This window comes from Trichosurus vulpecula, chromosome 6 (genome assembly GCF_011100635.1).
Source record: "Trichosurus vulpecula isolate mTriVul1 chromosome 6, mTriVul1.pri, whole genome shotgun sequence".
Taxonomy (NCBI): Eukaryota; Metazoa; Chordata; class Mammalia; order Diprotodontia; family Phalangeridae; genus Trichosurus; species Trichosurus vulpecula.
This window is the reverse complement of record NC_050578.1, coordinates 123,999,678-124,008,658: the sequence shown is the minus strand read 5'-3', so window position 1 is coordinate 124,008,658 and position 8,981 is coordinate 123,999,678. Positions and strand designations below refer to the sequence as shown.

Genomic DNA, 8,981 nt, shown 5'->3' with positions numbered 1-8,981 from the left:
CTGTCCCATATCTGATTTGTATTGTTCATTAAGTACATTTCTACATCCGTTTTGGGGAGACTAGACATGAGACAAAATTATGCTTTAGATAATGTTCTCTAGGCACTCTGGAATGGACGGCATAAATATCCTAAGCACTAGAAAAAATAAAGAGACTATTACCTATCATTAGAAAGCAAGAACCTCAAGTACTGATCCCAATCCAACTACATGCGTGGATTAAGAACAGAGATTGCTCAAGGGAGTTGGGCGGCATAGTGGATAGATTAATGGGCCTAGAATCAGAAAAACTTAAGTCTTAGTCTCAGACATTCACTATCAGTATAACATTGGACAAGATACAACATCTGTCTGCCTTAGTTTCCACCATTGTAAAATGGGGATAATAATAGCACCTCTCTCCCTGGGTTTTCATCAGGACCAAATGAGATAATATTTGTAAAGTGCTTAGTATAGTATCTGTTGCTTTTTTTTGTTCAGCTGTTTTTCAGTTTTGTCTGATTCGATTCTTTGTGAGCCCATTTGAGGATTTCTTGGGAAACCTACTAGAGTGGATAGTAGACAATTTTTTTTTCCTTCCTTCCCTCTCTTAGTCTTGGACCCAATAATAGGTTCCAATTTTTTAGGTAAATAAAAATAAAATATATGTTAACAAAAAATAAGCATTAAGTAAAAAGATAACTTTTGATAAAATAAATGTAAAATATTTTGTGAACCATAAAGCACTGTATAAAAATCACTTATCATTGTTATTATTAGGCATGGTCATTGGTGATCATAGTTTAATGCTTTAATATATTTATCCTAAGATTAAATTTGAAACTTTAAAATACTCTGGGTTAAAAAATTCAAAGGACATCTGTTATCTGTGAAAGTTAGAGTAATTAAAGAATTGTAATAATATATATCTATACAGTCATAAAGTAAGCATTATAGAACAATTCTCTCATACCAGTGGACCAATGGATATTTCCAGACCCAGGCCTATTTGCTCACACATCTCCACGCCTAGTGTCTATCCATGGGGAGAAAAGGAAAAAGAAGGAGAATAAGTTGGGAGATAAAGAAAAGCTTGATGTAGAAGAAGGTGTTTCAGCTGCTTCTTGAAGGAAGATAGGAAATATATGAAATAGAATTATTTGATGAATTAACGTTATCTTTCCCTTTGATGTTTTTTTGGTATCATAAGATATTATTCTTGAAAAGTCACCAAGATAGACCTGTAGGTACACCGTAATCAATTTATTTTAACAAACACATATTAGCCATCTACTGTTTTCAGGCATCATGTTAATCTCTGGGAACAGAAAGGACTAAAAACAGTTGTTCCTGCTCTCAATGAGCTTACCCTCTAGCAGGAAAGATATAGCACATACACCATTAAGTGTGATAAAAGAAAAGATATGATGGGGAAAAAGATATTTATAGGACCATGGAAATGAGCTAGAAGTAGCCTGAGGAATTACTGATAATTTTACAGATTTAGGAGCTGACGACTAGAGAGTTTTAAAAAAAATTGTTCAAGGTCACATAAGTACTTAATAGCAGAACCAGGATTCAAACAGGTGCTTTTCAAAGTCTCTGTTTTTTCCATTCCACCAGAAAGATACAAAGTGCCATAGGAAAGTCAGAATAGGAATATGAATTTCAGGTAGAAAAAGACATATCAATTGGGTTTTAACAGAAAGATTAATTTCAACAGGTGCAAATGTGCTGGGATTGTGTTCTAGGCTTAGGGAATAACTTTTATAATGACTTGAAAGCAGTAGAGAACAGCATGAAGAACATAGAACAGCTAGCGCTCATTTGGCTGACTAATGAATGAATGAAATGGAGCGGCAGTATGAAATGTGAGTGAATGAAAATTGGAACTAAATTTTGAAGTACCTAAAATATAAAGTTAAAGAGTTTGTGACATCGTATAGATAGTGTGTAGCCGTGAAAGGTTTCTTAGCAAGAATGAGACATGGTCAGACCTGTGCATTAGGAAGATTATTTCTGGCAGCTTGATGATTGATGTATTAGAAATGGGAGAGTATAGAGGCCAGAAGATGAGTTAAAGAGAACCTTTGTTAGTCAGTCAGATTTATTTCTCATCTTAACTTGATTTATAAACTTGAGCTTTCATGATATTTAAATAGGACTTTTAAACAGTTCTGAATTATGGGGCATTATCTCACCTGTAAGAATGCATGAAGCATTTTAAGTGATTTAAGACACTCAATATTTTCCAAGTAGAGAAGGACAGTAGATTAGTTATCATCTATCATCATCATCACCATCATCTCAATATGCACATGACGTGGTACCTATTTTCACAAGATGCTCTGCTGGGCTCTTCTTCAAGCACCTTACGCAGTGAATAAATCAGTAATCAAATGACTACAGTCTTCCCGAAAGCAATCAAACTTTAAAGTGATATTGAACTATCACATTTTAGATAAGAAAAATGCTTGACTTTAAAAACATGACTTTTTAATTAATGGTACTGCCTAAGCAGAGCCATGAAACTGGCCACACTCTTTGACCCAGTGATCCCTCTATTGGATATATACTCTAAGGAGATTAAATACAGAAATGTCCTATATATAAAAAAAATAATTATAGCTGTACTGTGTGGTAGCATATGTGTGTGTATGCATACATAGTATCTCCAGTGTTTAGCACAGTGCGTGGCTCATAGTAGATACTTAATAAATGTTTACACACATATGTGTACATGTGTATATGAGTTTATGTATACATATATACAATATACATATATACATACATATCTATATCTATATCTATAGATTGATAGCTATAGCTATAGCTATAGATATAGATATAGACAGATATAGACATAGACATAGACATAGACATAGATATAGATATAGATATAGATAGATATATATGGTTGCATGCAGAGTTCATAGAGGGCTAACACCTCTGGCGTGAGGGTTTGCTGAGCCCTTTTCAGGGATGCTCAACCACCTTTAGTGTCTACCCGTTACCAAACTCTTATTTGTGGCTACAAGTAGCTGTAGCAGGAACAGCAGCCACACCCTGGTAAAACAGTGTCATCAGACAGACTAAACCAGGTTAAGGGCAATCAACAGGCCTCAAACCCTTTGGTGAGTTAGGAGGATGTCTTTTCTAAGCATGTGAAATCTTTCCCCAGAGTACTGGGTGGAAGAGAATAATTTGTTCCAATGGCCATGAAGGTGGCTGAAACAGATGCTATGGGGTGCTTAGAGTGTGGTCAGACACTGAAGATACCAAAGTCATCCACCACATCCCAGGCTATCACCAGTCATCTTGACTTTTGTCTTACCACTGGACTTCATTGACTCTGGAAAAGAAAGTGAGGTGGACGATTTCGAGCAACTAAATCCAATTCAGATGCAAGTCAAGATATTACCCCACGATATTATTGGTCCTCTGAAAACAAAGCACAAACAACAATATCTACATACATGTATATGCATGTGTATATATTTTATTTGTATCTCTCTTTATGGTAATAGAAAGAACACTAGATTTGTAATCAGAGAACCTGAGTTTAAATCCTGACTCTGCTGCTGAATATGAGACCTTCATCAAATTTCTTAACCTCGCTAGTCCTCAATTATTTGATTTTTAAAATTATAAGATTGGACTCAATAATCCATAATGCCTTTTCCAACTCTAAATCTGTGGTCATAGGAATCTTCTTTGCCCCATAGCATTTTTTCTTTGATCATACTTATTTATTTACATGTCGTATACTGAAAGGCACGATGCCTTGGCAACAGTAGGTGGCTCATCATCATTATCATATAAATATATATTGCCGTATAAGTATAGATATACCCATATATGCATGCACATACACACACTTAAAACAGATGTCCATCTATTAGGGACTGAGGAATTTGGAGAAAATCTCATCACTTGTATGAAGTGACAGAGAGAAGTACCCAGAGAACAATATGAACTTTAATGACAATATGTAAATGATAAGCAAACTTAGTCCTGAGGCCAACAACTTTAGTTCTAAAGAAATGAAAGAGAAAACAAACCTTCCTCAATTCAATAGAAAGAATTAATGCTATTTATATTTTATTTTTTAGTATCTTTTATTTAAATTTATTGTTTATTTTTATTTTTAACTTTTTAAAAAAATTTTACTTCCAAATTCTCTCTCTCTCTCTCTCTCTCTCTCTCTCTCTCTCTCTCTCTCTCTCTCTCTCTCTTTCTCTCTCTCTCTCTCTCTCCTTCTCTCTCCTCCCCTACCCCTTGAGAAGGCAAACAATATGATATCAATTATAAAGGGGAAATTAGGTAAAATATTTCTATATTAGCCATGTGACAAGAAAGAAACAAAAATAAAAGGAAAAAATATATTTCAATTAGTATGAAGAGTTCATCACTTTTCTCTCTGGAGGTAGATGGCATTTTTCATCGTGAATCCTTCAAAATTGTCTTAGATCATTGTATTGTTAAGAGTAGCTGATTCTTCACAGTTGTTCTTCATTACAAAAATACCATTGTTCTGTAAAATGAGCCACTTTCACTCCTTTCACTCTGCATCAATTCTTATAGCTCTTCTCATATTATTCTGAAACCATTCCCTTTGTCATTTTTATAGCACAATAATATTCCATCACAATCCTATACTACGACATGTTCAGTAATCCTCCCATTGATAGGCATCCCCTCTATTTTTAATTCATTGCCACCACAAAAAGAGCTGCTACAAATATTTTTGTACATATTGGTCCTTTTCCTCTTACTTTGATCTCTTTGAGATGAAAACCTAGTGGTGGGTCAAAGATTATACACTGTTTCATAGTCTTTTGAGTATAGTTCCAAGTCATTCTCCAGAATGGTTGGAAGAGTTCATATCTCAACAGTGAATAAGTTTTCCTGTTTTCCCACATTCCCTCCAACATTTGTCAGTATCCTTTTCTATCATGTTTACCTTATTTTACTTCTCTTGAGTCTTATGTTTGAATGTCAAATTCTCTTTTCAGCTTTGGTTTTTTCATTAGGAATGTTTGAATATCCTCTATTTTATTAAATACCCACTTTTTCCCCTAAAGGATTATACTCAGTTTTGTTTGCTAGGTTTTTCTTGTTTGTAATCATACTCCCTTTGCCTTCTGAATGTCATATTTCAAACCCTACACTCCTTTAATGTAACAGTGACTAAACCTTGTGTGATCCTGACTGTGGCTCCACAATATTTGAATTTCTTTCTGACTTCTTGAATTTTTACCTGGAAGCTCTGGAATATGGTTGTAATATTACTGGGAGTTTTCATTTTGGGATCTCTTTCAGGAGTTGGTCAGTGAATTCTTTCAATTTCCATTTTATTCTCTAGTTCTAAGGTATTAGGGCAGTTTTCTTTATAACTTCTTGAAATATTTTCTCTAAGTTCTTTTTCCGATAGTTTTGGGTGTACAATAATTCTTTGTTTGGACAAAAAGTTTTTTTTTATTTTGACATCTGAAGAAGTGTTGACTCCTCAGGACACGGCCTTCGGCATCTTTTCCAACTTATTCTTCAGCTTGTTGCACCGTTCCTTTTTCAGAAACATAGATGTCATCCAGAAATTTTATGATATCCTTGTTTTTGACTGTGGTGGCCTGTTGGATCAGGGCAGCTGAGTCTGACACAAGTTCAATAACATTTCCTTCAAGAGTTAGCTCATGTTTTGGGGCTTGAGAAACAGCACAAGCAGTACCTGCTCTCATGTGCACTCTTCAGATGTATTTTTCAACCAAGAAATTTCTGATTTCAATGAGTGAGCCATTCTCTTGAATAACAACATTGATGGGTAAATGAGCATACACAGACCTCATCTTGTAATGAAAACCCAGGGTAACAACTTTGATCATGTTTTGTTCATGACTACAGATTGTGTGCATGGTTGCAAGTTCTTTTCAATTTCTTCACCATTTGTCCACTTGGAGCCTTTTTTTTCTTTTTTCCATGGAAAGTGAGCTTAACATTGATATGGTTGAAATCCCTACAGAGGATTCCTCCAAGACCTTTCACAATAACTGTCCGACCCTTAAGAGAGATGTCAACATTTTCTAGGATGTCGACGGTGTGGTTGTTTAGAATGGTCTTCATTCTGGTAGTGAAGGGGCCAAAGAGGAGAGTACAATAATTCTTAAATTATCTCTACTCAATCTGATGAGATTTTTCACATTTTTTTCATTCTTTTGACTGTTTCACTGTTTCTCGATGTTTCATGGAGTCACTACCCAATTATAATTTTTAAGGACTTATTTTGTCCACTGTGCTTTTGTACCTCTTTTTTCATTTGGCTAATTCTGCTTTTTAAGGAATTTTTCTCTTCAGCAGATTTTTGTGCTTCTTTTAACATTTGGCCTAGTCTGTCTTTAAAGGTATTATTTTCTTCAGTATTTTTGCCTCTTTTTTCTAAGCTTTTAATTCTCTTTTCATAATTTTCTCACATCACTCTCATTTCTTTTCCCGTTTTTTCCACTACCACTCCTCTCTTTCTTTAACTTTTCCAGGAATTCTTGTTGGGCTTGGATCCAATTTGCATTTTTTTTCCTTCGAGGCTTTTCTTGTATATGTTTTAACATTGTCTTCTTCTGAGTTTCTGTCTTGATGTTTCCTGCCATCATGGTAGCTTTATAATGTCAGACTTTTGTTGTTGTTATCATTTTCTCATTTTTTTTCAAACTATTTCTTGACTTTGAATTTTATGTTAAATTTGAGCTTTGTTTGCCTGACTTTAAAGTAAGCACTGTCCTAAGCTTCAGGCTTTTTTGTGCTTCTGTTTTCAGAGCTGCTTGTAGTGGTCTGCAAGTTTTTGGTGTTTCCAAGGTGATGTAATCCATAGAGAAGTGTTAAAACTGCTATGCTGGTGTGCACATCTTTACCAAGGATGGGTCCCTGCTCCCCTGCAACTGTAAGCACTAGTGCTCCTCTCTGTCCTGTATCTTAGACCAGAACCCTTACTCCTTTGTGACTGACTGCAAGAACTCTTCTCTGCCCTGGGATGTGACCCAGAGCTGTATGAGAGCAATAGAGTTGTCTAACGGTTACTGGTCCTGTGCCTAGTGCCAGATCAGGGTCCTCTGTAATCTCTTTTTATTCAGTTGTCCAACTCCCTACTGTCTCTGGGTTAAGAGTTCCCCAGGCTGCTATTGCTGCTGTAATAGCCATCTCCAAGGCCCACCACTAGTGTTGCTGCTGCATATATTCTAGACTGGCCCCATCTCTGGAATCGTAGACCTTTCCTGCTGATGTTCTAAGCTGTCTTGGGCTAGAAAAAAAAAAAAGTCTTACCTCAACATTTTTGGCTGTGTTGCTCCAGAATTCGATTTGACATATTAAAGTTTTTTCAGAAGTGAATATTGGTAGAGTTCAGTCGGGCTGCTGCTTCTACCTAGTCATCTTAATGTGAGACTTCCCTTGTTCCATTACTTGCATTTTTGAAAAGATTTGCCTGATAGTTGTTTTTTTCTCAAACATTTTTGCATTTGTTTATTGATTTTTTTGTTTGTTAAAAAGGGGGCTTTAATGGAGATAGGGTTAAGGAGAAACAAAATGCCATAAGAAAATATTTTTAAATAAATGAAACAGATTTTGAGAAAAATGTCGATGAAGATATTCAAAATTAGGGTCAATAGAAAATTGACATGCTATATTTAATAAGTCATAGTCATCAAAAGGCTATGTCCCCACCGACTAAATGTATTTTTATTTACTAAAAATGGAATGGAACTATTTCCTCCTAGAAAATTACTTTCTCTGCTTCAAAAATTCCATTTATTAGAGTCTTATCCTGTGAAAGATTCTTAGTGTGGCAGAAGACTTCAATGCAAATCTTTCCATTAATGTGGCCTCTTTTTTTCTTTCCTTAAGCTTTGGGATATATTTCCAATTTTTTTTCAGACAAGTCCTTTTTTTAGTGCTATCACAGTTTTCTATTTCAGTGTGTCAAATGGCACAACTCAAAATAGAAAGGAAATAGCATGGATTTGACATGGCTCTAAATATCAGCTCCAATTCAGCTTTTCCCAACCTTAAGGGAAAAAAAAAAGAGGAGGAGGCTGAATGGATGATACTCTACCCTCACTTCACCCCCTTCTGAAATCTTAATGGCTTGACTTAGGAAGGCATAAAATATATTTCTCTAGTCAGAGAATCAAACATACCCCACTCGGTGTCACTGTTTAGATACTTGAAAGCATTTAGTCCAACTCCTTGACATGTAAGAGAATGTCAGCCCAGACAGATTGAATGACTTCTCCTCAGTGATCTAGATTGTTAGTGGCAGACTGAGGACTTCACCTTTGACCTTCCTGACTCAGAGATGAATGTGGCTTTTGACTATTCCTTCAATATTTCCATATATATAGGATATTATGCAAAAGAATGTGACGAGCTAATGTCATAGAAACAGAGGTGAAAGGAAGAGAGAGAGGCAGACAGAGACAGAGACAGAGAAACAGAGAAACAGAGACAGAGACAGAGAGAGACACAGAGAGACAGAGAGACAGAGAGACACAGAGAGAAAGAGAGAGAAGAGGAATCGGAATATCTAGGCCCAGTCATACTTCTTGGAGAGTATGGCAAGGTGATGATGGTGAGAAGCAAGGAAGGAGTGGGCAGCTTGAACTAGAGCCACCCAGGTAAAGATCCTGACTTCTTTATAAGAGAGTTTAATACTTGATGATTGGGTTTGCTGATAATATCTGATTAACTTGATGTGGGACTTGCTTGCTTGCTTACTTACTTGCTTGCCTCCAGAGGTCAATGAGTAGAAATTATGGAGGCTGGGAAGAAGCAGGGAGCGGGGTCAGTTTCCAATTCAATGTGAGAGACATAATAGCAATTAGAACTTTCCAAAACCTGGAATGAACTGATACAGACAGTTGTGATTTTTCCCTATCACTCTGGATGCTGAAGCAGATGCTAGAACACCATTTATCGGACAGAATAATACTGGAAGTATAACAGATCTTTAGTTCAAC

The 8,981-nt window shown here is 35.9% G+C and overlaps 1 pseudogene; it reads right to left on the bottom strand.

Annotated features, from left to right (window-relative positions):
- Positions 1–5,519: 5,519 nt before the first annotated feature.
- On the bottom strand, positions 5,520–6,099 carry LOC118852994 (annotated as a pseudogene).
- Positions 6,100–8,981: the final 2,882 nt, after the last annotated feature.